The 14,738-nt window shown below is 41.2% G+C and overlaps 1 protein-coding gene across 3 annotated transcripts in view; it reads left to right on the top strand.

The window, feature by feature from the left end:
* PPP2R3A (protein phosphatase 2 regulatory subunit B''alpha) overlaps positions 1-14,738 on the top strand; it is a 1,303,908-nt gene that overhangs the window by 1,054,134 nt on the left and 235,036 nt on the right. The window lies entirely within an intron of this gene.

The following is a 14,738-nucleotide window of genomic DNA, read 5'->3' as shown; positions in this document are numbered from 1 at the left end:
TAGAAACGGTTGAAATTGTGTCAGTTCAGAGAGGTAAGCGACACTTTGTACGCCCCCTCTCAGATCACTCGAATGCCACCAGGGCAAGCTATTTGTAGCCAGATACCAACAGGTTTAAATATAGCCATGCAGAGAGGCCTGGGGATACAGTGTCAGATGGAACCGAAAGAGAGAGATCTGGAAAATGTTATACGGGGAATTTTATTCCTGATATGCCGTTTCCCATGTCCGTACTCTGCCGGCTTTTGCCGTAGTGACATCCAGCTGATCCTCTGTGTTGACATACACTCCAATTTCCACCGTAGAAAATAAATACACCAATCTATGTGATGGTGAATTTGTGAAACTTGCCGTCTTTTGTTTCAACGCTTGAATTACAGCAATGTATTTAACAGTTGAACTCAAATTCTCCACAACCGTGCAGAAAAATGTAGAAAGTTTCTCTCTTTTCGTAATCCACAACCTTGTTATATTACAGTGCAAGCAGGACTCAGCTTCAGTAAGAAAACAGCTTCTCTGCTGCTGCCAACAGGGTTCCTCCATTCTCGTCTGCCCTACATGCCAGTCTTTCCACTGGCTAGGGGTGAGATTATAGGTGGGTACGCAGGTAATGCCTCTCGGGAAAGCTCAACTATATTTTTGGGAAATTGGCTAAAGTTTAAAGACATTGAAATGTTGAATCTACTTGGAACACACCTATGAACTCTGCAGCGCTGTTTGCTGAACTGATTCCTCCAGTGAAGCAATAGATTTCGGCATACCTGCCGTTATGAATTGCATCTGCACAGTGGTAGGGCTTCGTTGGGGTGGACCCTTTACCTCCTCTGACTTAGTATCTGTTTCTAGGGATGACTTCAAGTCTCCATCGTACCCAAGAAGTTGATGAGTATATGACAAGTTGCAAAAATGAAGAAAAGAGAAAATAAGAACCAAAATGAGGTCTAAATAGAAATACCTCAAGATACATTTAGGAATAGGAGAGAGTAGTTGATGGATGGGGGGACCCATAGATTTTAGATGCGATATACAGATATTCTTCCGTAGGGCTCCCGTCCTATGGAATTCCCTTCCTCTCCACATCCGCAGCAACCCTGACCACCTGACCTTCAGAAGGCTGGTGAAGACCTGTTTTTTTCCCACAGTTAATTTGCTCTTTGCCTCCTCACTATGCGTTTACTTCAGCGCTGGGACGCCCCGATGTTGGGGCAGTCATGCGCTACAAATATTATAACATAACATTTAACATTCTTGCTGTATGCGGGCGGTATGGGTGTTAATTACCAGAGTGTTTCATATCCAGAGATCCTTCAAACATGAACGTCAAGTAAGTGGTACCCAATGTAGAAGCCACTACACCTGTCTTTTGCTGTAAGGTGCCTTGAAGGCCATGTAGTTGGTGGCAGGAAATGAAAAGAAATGAGGGTAATAAAGCTCCTTTTACCTTCTTAAGTTCCCAGTCCTTGGTCTTCCACTGGCTCCCAGCAGCAAAGAGGATGCTGTTTGTGAGTCAGGTGTTCAACCATAAGATTACTAAAAGGACATAGACCCTGTCACACGGTATTACATCAACAAACAACTTCTCAGTTGCAAAGTATATTTCTTGGCAGATATCAACATATAAGTTATTAAAGTAGGCAAAATGGCATTTAGCAACAGAAAAATATTCTAATAAAATTCTAGGTATCACAATGCATTTATGAAATCACATCTAGAAAAACATTTTGTTAAAAAGATTTATTGTTCTTCATATATCATGAACCTGGGGCCTCCCTAGTGGTTACAATCTAAAAAGATAAAATATCTTGTCTCCATTTAGTGAGACAATTGCAATTTAGTTAAAAACAGTCGACGCGGCGTTTCGGTGTACAGTAGTTTCCACCTTCATCAGGACGCAACAATTTCTTGTATTTACAATCTAAACACAAAAATAAAAAAAACAATACATTTAGACGTCTATCATACATTGTGAACCCTATCATTTAGTTGCTAATGTTCTAAGTTCTGCGGTTACATCCTGTTACATTCTTGAACCATTAACTCTTGCCCTTAGTGGCTGTGCTCAAGTAACATTCCGCTCTTTGTACTAAGAGTTGTGGCCCATGCCTTATTATATTCATAGGGTTATGTGTCGTCACTTTCATTATCCCCGTATATCAAATAGCAGTGAAATGGTTAAAGAAGAACTTGGTGTTTAAATAAAGTTGTTGTAAATAAAGTTTTTTAATATGAGGTCGTTTGAATAACAAAATTGAAGAGCACAAACTAAACTTAGAACATTAGCAACTAAATGATAGGGTTCACAATGTATGATAGACGTCTAAATGTATTGTTTTCATTTTTGTGTTTAGATTGTAAATACAAGAAATTGTTACGTCCTGATGAAGGTGGAAACTACTGTACACCGAAACGCCACGTCGACTGTTTTTAACTAAATTGCAATTGTCTCACTAAATGGAGACAAGATCTTTTATCTTTTTAGATTGTAACCACCAGGGAGGCCCCAGGTTCATGATATATGAAGAACAATAAATCTTTTTAACAACATTTTTTTCCTAGATGTGATTTCATAAATGCATTGTGATACCTAGAATTTTATTAGAATATTTTTCTGTTGCTAAATGTCATTTTGCCTACTTTAATACCTTACATGTTGATATCTGCAAAGAAATATACTTTGCGACTGAGAAGTTGTTTGTTGATGTAATACCGTGTGACAGGGTCTATGTCCTTTTGTACTGTACATACCCCTTCCCTGTAAAGATTATAGGGGTACCTTCCTCCCTTTGATTGTTCAACCATAAGATGCCATCCATGGTCAGAGGATGCAAGATTTTACTTCTGCCCCCACTTGAATTTTGGTGAAATCCATGGCTTAAAAATTGTAATGTTCACAGCAAAATTAAAACTTGCCAATTTAATCAGTAAACCTGTAATATGATGCAGTTGAGATACCTGGTTGTGGTTTTTTTCAGCTAGTTGTCCTATATATTTTGTCACTCAAAATGACCACTTTTTAGGCAGGCCGAAAGCCTGATCACTGCTAGACCCTTCACTAAACAGGAAGATTTTCAGAGTCAAAACATTGGTATCCTTAGGTTTTTAGATGGACTTTTTCCCAGTAGCTGATGCTGCTCTGTCAGAATGAAGTTGATCTGTCTGCAGTGCTTCACATAGGCAGATATCTCAGTATGTGCACTTCTTTCACTTGGAAGGGATAGTACTGGCACTTCTCAGCACTGCTCCAGTGTTTTTAATGGGAGAGCTCTGGGATAAGGAGTGCCCGCACTACTATAGTTCTATTTCATACACTGTCTGTCTTTGATTAATTAGCAGCAAATATGATATTTTTCATGCATTTGTAGAGCTCTTTACTAAAATGTTTGTGGGACTGATTTGCTTGCATAGTCTTGGCGCACTTAACGGTTTTGGGGATACTCGATTACTGGAGTCAAAGGGGTCCAGAAAATGCAGAGGTGAATCGTGGATGGACATTGGCATTGCAGTTAGTGTAGACTACTGTCTTAATGATGGATTCATGTTAGCTTCTGAAATGTTTGGTGTACAGAAAGAGGATGTAGATATTTTGTTGACGTGGCAAACGATTATCCAGAAATACAGCTTGTGGCCTTTTTTGTGTGCCCGATAGTACCAAGAATTGTCTCTAATAAGTAGTATGGATGAATGAATGAGAATTTGTAAAGAGCAACTGCTACCCACATAAGGGTGTCCTAGCTCTGAATCTGGGACGATAAGAGAACCGAGAAGTTGGATAGTTAGGTAGTAGTTCAAAGGATGAAATTACCTTGCAGTGAATATCTTGTTCAGCTGACAAATGCTAACCCAACCTCATGGCTTGAAGTCGTGTTTTGCTAGTAGTGGTGGTGCTAGGGAGTTGTATCTAGTGAGTACTCTTGTTGTAGTGCGAGGTATGAATTTACTGTGATGTGGATGTGCTGCAGGGATGGGGAATCGCTTAGCCAATTAAATGGCTTGAAGCTGTATTGTGCGTCTGATAGTGCTGTGTTCTCAAAAACGTCATAACTGTGCAGTTGGGGCTGCGCCTTTGAAAGGTTATAATCAAAAGGTCTAATTTGCAGAGATCTACTCCTCACGGCTTTATAAGCCTTTTTGCACATATCTTTTCCATCTCGTGTTCCTTTTGTGTATTCACTGTCAGCCCTGAACGTAGAATGTCCTAATTTGAATACATTTGTAGATGTTTGTCTACCAATATGGAATCTCCCCATCACACGTGCACAAGGCCAGCAGAGAGAAGTGAATAAAAATAATAGCCAGTGTCACATTGTAAGCACACCTCTCCCCGTTGACAGTCTCCCAGCATTGCAGCTATAGGTAACAGGGCACTTGAACCAGGTCAGAGATATGGCACTTCCCTTACAAGTCAGAGCAGGCCATTAGTTGAACCATACACTCAAACAGCACCCCACTAGAGAAATGGGTCTGGGCAGGTCTGATGTTAGCAAAACAAGCATTTGCAATGCAATCAATAGGTCTCGCATTAGGAACGTTTGAGCTACTGTTATTGTAAATAACACATTTTTTATTTATGTGTTGGTTTTGAAAATAGCGAAATTAGTAGCTTTGTCTTTTACAATGCCAATAGTTATAACTTTCGCAAATGTGATACCTATAGCATTTGTAATGCAATATGTGTTGTATTTACATGACTTAGAGGTATTGATATTACAAATAACAATGGCTTTTAATTTTTTTAAATGATTAATACTTAAATAAAAGGTATTGTCATTTATAACGGCAATAGCTTAAAGTTTGTAAATTACTTTTGTGAAGATTATGTTTAGTGTATTTTATTGGGACGAAAAACCAAGAACAGAAGTGAAATATTAACATCTTTTTGTGACATTTGTAATACAGCTTAAAATATTGAGAGAACATATTTGAACCAGTTGTTGTTGAATGGTTGCACAGATTGATGCTGTGGTGGCACTGAGTGATGTTGTGGTGGCGACGAGTGATGCTTTGGCGTTCAGTGATGCTGTGGTAGCGCATAGTGATGTTGTGGTGCCCCTGAGTGATGTTGTGGTGCCCCTGAGTGATGCTGTGGTGGTGCTGAGTGATGCTGTGGTGATGCGATAGTTAGATGGATAGATAGATAGATAGATAGATAGATAGATAGATAGATAGATAGATAGATAGAGTGAGTGCGATAGATAGATAGAGTTATTGCGATAGATAGAGTGATGGCGATAGAGTGAGAGCGATAGATAGATAGCTAGATAGAGTGATGGCGATGGAGTGAGGGCGATAGATAGATAGATAGATAGATAGATAGATAGATAGATAGATAGATAGATAGATAGATAGATAGCTAGATAGATAGAGTGATGGCGATAGAGTGAGGGCGATAGATAGATAGAGTGATGGCGCTAGAGTGAGGGCGATAGATAGAGTGATGGCGATAGAGTGAGGGCGATAGATAGATAGAGTGAGGGCGATAGATAGATAGAGTGAGGGCGATAGATAGATAGAGTGAGGACGATAGATAGAGTGAGGGCAATAGATAGATAGAGTGAGGGCGATAGATAGATATAGTGAGGGCGATAGATAGATAGAGTGAGGGCGATAGATAGATAGATAGATAGATAGATAGAGAGGGCGATAGATAGATAGATAGATAGATAGATAGATAGATAGATAGATTGAGGGCGATAGATAGATAGATAGAGTGAGGGCGATAGATAGATAGAGTGTGGGTGATAGATAGATAGAGTGAGGGCGATAGATAGATAGGTAGACAGATAGAGTGAGGGCGATAGATAAATAGATAGAGTGAGGGCGATAGATAGATAGAGTGAGGGCGATAGATAGATAGATAGAGTGATGGCGATAGAGTGAGGGCGATAGATAGATGTCTGTTGTTCCTGTCTGTGAGATGCTCCCCCTGTTGGTCCTGTCTGTGAGATGCTCCCTCTGTTGCTCCTGTCTGTGTGAGAAGCATCCTCTGTTCCTGTCTGTGTGAGATGTGGCCCCTGTTCCTGTCTGTGTGAGATGCGCCCTCTGTTGTACCTGTATGTAAGAAGCGCCCACTGTTGGTCCTGTCAAGTGTGGGAATGAGTGAGAGAAAAGAGAGCAAGAGGAAAAAGAATAAAGGTGAGAGAGAGTGAATGAAGGGCAGTCAAAGAGAGAGAGAGAAATAAGGGGAGATAGAGTAAATGAAGGGAAGCAAAAGAGAGAAAGAGTGAAGAGAGAGAGAGAGAAGAGAGAGAGAGAGAACAAGTGATACAAAAAAAAGTAAGCCATGCACGAGTGATTAACGAATGCTGATATTTTTAAGCCCACAGCAAATGTTACTTTGCCCAGTGGGAGAATATAAAAAAAAGTTTCAAAAAAAATTGACAGAGTGCGCAAACCACAGAGTGAATGGCCAATAAAAATAAATCCAAGAGAGAGCCGTGCACGAGTGAATAAGTAATGCTGATATTTTTAAGCACACATCTAATGGTACTTTGCCCAGTGGGAGAATAAAAAACAAATTGACAGAGTGCGCAAACCACAGTGTCAATGGCCAATAAAAAACCAGGAGCAAATCTCTGAACTGTACTCTATTACCTGTCAGCCTCATAAACACGATGTTTTGTGCTCAAAGGATTCTGGAGGTATGTATGGTGATTAGCATTTCCTGTTCACGGCTGGAGCAAACATTCCTGTGACACCACAGATGTTCTCAAAACAACTGTTATTTCAAGAGGGCCCTTGAGTAAAGAAAATCTTAATAATTTCACTTCTCTTTTCTGGGCCTGAAGTTTTAAATCTTACAGTGCTTCCTAGAGAGGCACTTACCCTTTACATATATAATGTACAATACTTCTCTGAGATCCTATTTTGCAATGGGTCAAACGGCTTCTAGTAGCTTAAAGCATAGACACAGAGTGAAAGTAGTACTAATACCTAACTGTGACAAACAGAATAAAAGAGGCACACCTATTATTGCATCGCGAGGAACACTGCGGTGCACCAGCAGGCTGCAGGTAGGGTTCGCAAGCCCCAGGAGGTGAGGGGAAGGATCGGCCAAGGTGCCTGCCACCTCGGGAGGAGGTCTGTGGGGGAATGAGCAGTGTTCCATGAGTGAGCAGTATTGCTCCCTGCACACGTGGGTAGTAACACGTGAAGGAGGAAAGGATGAGGAAAATAAAATAAACCAATAATCCCACTGGACAGACAAAACAAAAAGGAAACGATCTGAGCTTGGGTTATGAGATCGCAGAAGTACAAACAAAGGAGCCTGATTAAAGCTGAGGAGAAGGGAGGGGGAGTGCGAGCAAAGGAGCCATTAGAACAAGCTCTGGCATTGCGCGGAGGGGGGCGGGGGAGCAAATTTCTTTGAAGTGTAAATAAACCAGCATGAGTGCAGAGAGAGGCGGCTCACAGGCTGACATTTGGTGTGCATGTGCGATCCAGGGCGCATATTTGTATTTCAAAATATATAGGAGTTTGTCTTTTCAATGAAAACATGCATACACTTTCTCCACCATTAAGCTTGTTTGTCTTTTCAATGAAAACATGCATACACTTTCTCCACCATGAAGCTCTTCGCAACTTATAAACTAATCAATAGCACTCCTACTAAGGCTGTATTTTCAGAATACCAAAACCGCATATGGAACATAGTTTCCAGACTCAACTGCATTCCTTCCCACTGGCATTGTTTGCCGTGTTTTACAGGCTGTGTAACAGAACCCATTAAAGGAGGAGGGCGTGCATACTTTGGCCTCAAGCGGCCACTTGTGAATAAGATAAACACATCACATGGTCGCTGCCCCGTGTCCTGATCAAGGACTGAGGGGCGGTGAAAACACACATTAGGTTCTACAGTTAGAAGACGTTGCACTCAAGCAAGTTCATTCTGCTGTATAACATTTCCTGCATGCCGTCTGTGAAAAAAAGGTTTTAAAGAAGTTAATTGTCGGCTTTTCTCAAACTAACACCTAGCTGGCAGAATATTGCTGGGAAGAAAGTAAGAATAGGACTCTTGTGTCTGGAGCACAAAGGACTGGTAGGTTCAGTTAAAAGGGCTAAGAGAGGAGGAGGGCCATTAGAAGTACAAATGGAAGGGGCTGATTGGCTGTTAGTTCAAGAGACTCGAAGGGGGATGTTGCCCAAAAGAAAAAAACAAGAACAACGTGCCACTGCTGCAATGAAACAAAGAAAAGGGTACAGGAGCAGAGGGGGGGGGGGATGGTGCGCCCTTGTGTGACTGCCCTACTGAGAGAATGGGTGGCAAGCGGGGGTCTTGTGGGGGATGACGGTGTGAGCAAAAGGAGGTTGAGCAAACCCACGATCTGACCTAACATCGTTACAGTTGGTTGAGAAACGCAGCCTTTCAGTGGTCTTCAGTCTGGGTCGTGGGCTTGACGAATGTTGCTTTATTGAACTGCACATTTTCACTCGAAGGTCATTCTCAAGAAACACATAGCCCAGGTGAATGAGCCAGGGGTTTAAGTGGCGCTGAAGAGACGCTTTGAGGGGTGAGACGTTGCTCTGAATATTTCCTTAAATTACTGAAAGAGAATAGAGAAAGACAGACTCAAAATGGAAGAGAGTACGATCACCAGAAAAGAGAAGATAAGGAATGGAAACAGTGAGGGATAGCGATGGAGACGATAAACAGAGTAAAAGAGAAAAAAAAAATGAAAGTGCTAGCGGCCGCATGCTGGCAAATGGTGACTTGCAGAGCGCATGAATGGGAAGAGCGGCCGTGGGAGGGGAAGTAGGAGAGTGCTGGAGTGCGGGCGGCGGGGAGGGGAGCGGCAGCCTTTGAAGTGTGATGTGAGGCACAGACAAATGGTGGTTTGTGACGTGGCTGGTTTGTGCACGTGCATAGATCACATGAACTGTGGCTAATCCGCCGTTGTTAGACAGTTCTTTTGCCCTTACTATAATCTCCGCCAGCAATGCGCAAGCGCATTGGCAGGCCGAGACCTAAAAAGGACTCGGTAAGCTAAGCGCTCTCTGCTGGCATGTGTTGCGATGTAACAAGTTTGCATTCCAACATGGTTGAATCAGCCCTTTATTCTTCTGAAGTTGATCATTGAAGTGAATAAACTGATTACCAATTATTTTCAGTAAGACAAAAAGGAAAGCTTGTGGTAGGAAGTGCTATAATATTTTAGTTGTATAGGCTTTAAGGAACTGCTCTACCAAGCTGTGAACTAAAATCAGCCTTTCAAAATAGAGGCCCATACGCTGTCTTTTTTTATTTTATTTTTAAGGACCGTGTGATGCCACTGAAGATTTTAATCATAAAGCTGTGACAGCTAGCTGTCTTTGCTTTGATGTAGTATGGACTTGGAATTTTATTATGCCTATTTTTTTGACAAATCACAGGACAGTTTGATGCCATGTATAACAGAATTGGAGATGGATTCCTTCTTCATTGTTTTACGTTTTACCTTCAAAACATCTCTCACAAGAATGTGTTGGTCTCTTGCTACATACGGTGTAAAACTTGGATACACAACTTGTTCGTGAAAGAACAGTGCTCAAGTTCACATATTTGAAAGAAAGTGTTTGCCCAATTCATATAATACGATACCCACATTTAATATGGCTTTTGCCTCTTTCCAAACTCCAAGGTAAGAAAACGTGTGTTGAGTTTCCTTTTGAGGAAGAATCACTCCAAATAGGAACTGAATGGTTCAATTGGCCTTTCATCTTGTACCTATGTGGACATTCTAATCTGAGCATGTAATAAAGAAATTCATGTCCATATGTGCGACGACCAGGTAGCCTCTCCACAGTTTTCTATGGCCCACTTCATCTGCCTAAAATTCATTTGAACAGTTGCTAGCCTTGTTACTGTTTACAATAGTATGGCGTGAGATGGAATGGTGTAGCGATCAGGCAGACTTGCACCTTTTATACTGGAGCCTGTTCACAGTAAAGGGAAGTGTACACCGCAGCTGTCAGAGATTCTGCTCAAGGCCATACCTGGGTGAATTAAGGAGCATACTACCATCACTCTGAATTTAGAAAGTTTCAGAAGATTTGAGTTCACTCACTACACTCCCACAATTTCCGTCTTGTAATTGCTACCACTTGTTATGCGAGTCAACAATTTTTAGTTTCTCCCTACACAATTCAATCGATGAGAAATAGGACGACGATGTGGGTGGGCTTTGCGTTAACATTTTTTGCAGTCGGATACATGACCTAGTGTCCTTAGCTGAAAACAATGTACTGTGTGAGCTGTAATAAATAGCTTAGGGCCCTCTTACGATGTCGAGCGGAGTTTCCTCCGCCCAACATCGTCTCAGTCATGGGACCGACCAACACCCGATCGACAGTCCCGACTGACTAATTAGGATGCGACCGAACACTGTTTGGTCGCATTCCTATACTTTACAATGGGAGCATGTATTCTGGCCGGAATACATGCCCCCATTCTAAATTAGGAGGTGCAGTTCACAGGGTGCAGGAATCAACAGAGGGGCACCATTGGTGCCCCCTCGGCCTCCAACCGGAGGCCTTGCACCCATGGGGCCTGCTGGGGGGCCAAAGTCAAGTCCTGACAGCCTTTGTGTGTTGGAAAGGCCAGCACAGAAAGGCTGTTGAAATCCGACATCGTAATCCCTTGGGCAGAAAGAGCCATCCTTGGGATTACTGACAGCATTCCTACTGGCGGACGGGCTCGGAAGCCAGTCAGAATGACCGGTCGGATTCCTTTCTGACCTCTATTGAAATGAGGCAGGTGGAAAGGAATCCGACTGGCCCATGAAGATGCTGTCGGAAAGGCTCCAACCAATGGTCGGAGCCTTTTCTGACAGCATCATAATCAGCCCCTTAGTTTTAATCCAACTCCTTCAGAAGCCTGTTCAGATCACACCTCAACCATCTGCCATATTTTCTTTATCATGGATAAATAAATACTGGTATAAATTTGGGCACTCTGTATATCTGTTAAATAAGAAATATTCATTTTACAGTCTGATTTTTCAAAGTACTTGGTGGAACAAACTAACTCGCTAATATGTATGAGCTTCATGAGAGGTAAGACATAGGTAAACTGACATGGTATTGATATGAAGTTAGGTGAAACCATAGTTGTCAAAATGGATACATCCATAGGCACATGTCCTTTCTGTCATGTTTCATTTCTTACAGAGCAGTCTAGCTACCACTGTCATCCCCTCTCACTTTCCAGTATGCAGAGATCGTGCCATGTCATTGACATTACTACCAGGCACAGAAAAGATGAGAAGCAGAGATGCTGTTCCCATCGTGGGTCTCCAGAAGTGGCCATTTGCAGGATACAGAACGGGTGTACAGAAGCCAATCGCATAAAGTCGGAGATGGCAAGAGAAGGGGAAGAACACACCTGGGTGAGGCTGGCATGATCCAGCACTCAGGGATAGGATTGTGGGAGGGAGAAGAGCATGGTTGGCTTTGCAGTAAAGAGAGAAGATAGAGATTGGACTCGCTGTTGAGGAGAACAACATTTTGGAGTCAAGGAAGAGATGTCCAATGTTCATCTTACTTGGGCTTGAGTTCGTTTAACGTATATGTCTGCAGCAGTTGTATGTCACTATGACAAAACTGACAATATTGACCTCTTGATAGTAATATATCTGCTACATCAGCCTCTCACTTCATTGCGGGTAACTAGGTATTTTCTTTCATAATTCCACCCACACTTACCTTTGGAGAGTACTATGTAGCATTAGTTCGATGCAGTAGATAGGATATTATTACCGTGTAGTATATCACGTGATAGAGCGATCAGTGGGCGGCACAACATTGGCCTATATCAATGAATTAGGAAAATTATTTGTAGACCCATTTTACAAATCTTATGCACAATGAAGCACTTATATTTCCGACTCTACAGAATCTCATGTTCACATTCTTACATGTACAGTCAAATAGGTTTCAAGACCAGCTCTGGTTTTCATATAGTGTGGATTACTTTTCTAAACTGCAGACTGGCTTTCGAATAGCAGACAAGCTGCGAAATGTTTATTTTTGAATACTGTTAGCATTAGGATCCATATTTACTGAACTGATGCACTTCATTACCCATGGCCTAAGTGACGCAGGCTGGCACGTGCCATTGTTTAGCTTGAAGTAAAGGAATATTAGCTTCTAAGGTTCTGATTGTGGTTGCGGTTAAATTCCTTTCCCTTCCACGTTGTAGAATAATTATCACACCCACCGCTGTTTTCACTTGATACATTTAGCATGGTAAAACTTGGTGAAATATAGCCACGGAAAAAGGTCAAATTAAAAGGACAAACCATGCAGATTTCCATGTGAATATCGAATCTGCATTTTATGCTTTATTTCCGAGGCCAAAACTCGAAGTGGGAGGTACTCACCATACTCAGGAGGTACTCACCATACCTTACCCCGGACAATCAGTATTTACAGGGTGTAGTAAATACCCATTCTGCCAACCACACAATCAAGGTTTAGGAGCATACCATACCATGCCAGCCTGCGATGAGGAAAAGCTGTGGCAAGCAGTCAACGCTCCTGAAATAAAAGGAAACCTTGTGCTTTATGCCCGTAGTCAGTTCAAGTTGGTGCTCGTGGATAAGTTACCTCACTTTGTTTTCCTTTCATATTATAAACTTTAATTAAGAAAGCTTATGAGGTGTATTCATGGGTATCATAAAACAATGCATAACTTTTAAAAGTTTAATGATGTAACTGGTGTCTTGTTTGTTTACTTAAATAGTTAAGCAGTTCAATTGCGTATTTTTTATTTTGTTTTGTAAATTTTCACATGTCGACGAGATCTTTTGGAAGGACCGTAAGAAATGGGTAGAGAAATAATTGGTACTTTACTGTCTGTGGAAATGTGAGATGGCAAATCAGGCACGGTTAGTCAATCGATGACGTTCATTTAGGCAGTTAGGCAATTCAGTATAGCTTTTGGAAACACCGATTTGTAGTTTCTCACAAAAGAGAAAACCGAGTAGAAAAGTGGTCGGTCTGACAAGTGGGCATCTGCAGACCCTGATAGTGAATAACATTCTTGGGGTGTATTCACTTGCATGCACATTTTAGAGCCTTTTCACGAAGACATTTTTGAATCTGAGTAGTACTCATATAGTGTGACTTCACATACTTACAAATGCAGTTAGCTGAGTCATGGAGGGAAGTCATCGCCTATGTTGCTTCTCTCTCTAAGGGCCATATGTATCATGTCCAAATGCGTTCGCAAACGCCGAAATTCACAGAATTTCGGCGTTTGCGAACGCATTTTCGCAAAATGGTATGTATCACACAAATCTGCATGCAAAATAAGGAATCGCAAAATTTGCGATTCCTTATTTTGCGATTGCATTTAAGGAATCGCAAATTTTGCGATTCCTTAAATGCAATGTAAGAAGCCAAAAAAATTGCTAAATGGCATTAAGAAATTGCAAATTACCACCAAAGTTGCGAATTCCTTGAAAAATGCACATTTTTGCATTTTTCAAAAGTGCCATGTGACGCATATACATGCCCTTAGGGCATGTATGTGCACCACATGTGCACCTATGCTTATTTCAGGGGTGCAACAGGGTGTCCTTAGGACACCCCTGCACCCTTGAAATTATTCTCAATTAAAAAATTCCCATTCCTTCCTATGGGCCTTATGGCCCATAGAAATGAATGGGAAAGTATTCCTTAATTGCAAATTCGCAATTTGCGAATTCGCAATTAAGGAATATCAAGAAATTGCAAAAAAATTGCGATTTTCTTGATACATACCAATTTGCGATTCTGAAATAGCGATTTCTTAAAAATCGCTATTACAGAATCGCAAATTGCTTCCTTGATACATATGGCCCTATGAGTGGAGTTTTCCACCAGTTGTTTAGGACTCTGCACATGTAGTCCTACGCTTTAGGTGTGACTGTGGGAGTTGCTAGAAAACGTGAAATATCTACTGAAAAGCTGAAGGAGGAAAGGAAGAATTATCGAGGGTCAGAGTGAGTAACATGCAAATACAAAAACACATCTACAAATAGGCAAGCCAGTTGCAATTTACTTAAGTTACACTGTTATCTACTCTAGTAGTGCTGCAGCCCAAATGAGCCCCTTATGGACTCTAGTCAAGCCTTGGAGCAAGAGTCACACCACAAATGGCCACTCACAGGTAGCTAGGAAGTCGCAAACAAATGGGCGGAGGCATCAAATAATACTACAAGCACAAATCTCCGGACATAAAAAAAGTAAATAATAAAAGTTGAAAACAGTCATCTTCCGTTAGTCACTGCTTAAATCTATATACAAAAGCATAAGCAAAGAAAATCTAATTTTCGAGCTTTCACACACCTGTAGGCATCACATTGTACAACTGTAGAAACAATACAAAACTGAAAATGTAAAACGTAGTCCTATACCTTTAGACATTGCAGACACATATGCAAATCACATTATATAAATGTTAGCATAATATATGCGCCTGTGTAGAGAATTATACATATACATATTGTTAATGATTTATTAACAAACATGGCTCATCTAACACTATTCTAAAAACTCAAAGACACACCATAACATATTGCATATCCCAAACACACATATCCACAATGGCACACAACACAGTCATATCTCCATTACGTCTTGCAGCGCAATGGAGGAGCGCAGATTGCGGGTTCTATTTATGTGCTTCCAATTGTAATATTTATCAGTTTTGTATTTCTATTAGGTGACACCTGTTTTCCTATTCTTTTCAATTTCACACGTATTCCTAAACACACTCCTAC

Source organism: Lissotriton helveticus, chromosome 11, assembly GCF_964261635.1.
Source record: "Lissotriton helveticus chromosome 11, aLisHel1.1, whole genome shotgun sequence".
Taxonomy (NCBI): Eukaryota; Metazoa; Chordata; class Amphibia; order Caudata; family Salamandridae; genus Lissotriton; species Lissotriton helveticus.
This window is presented reverse-complemented; position numbering and strand designations above follow the sequence as displayed.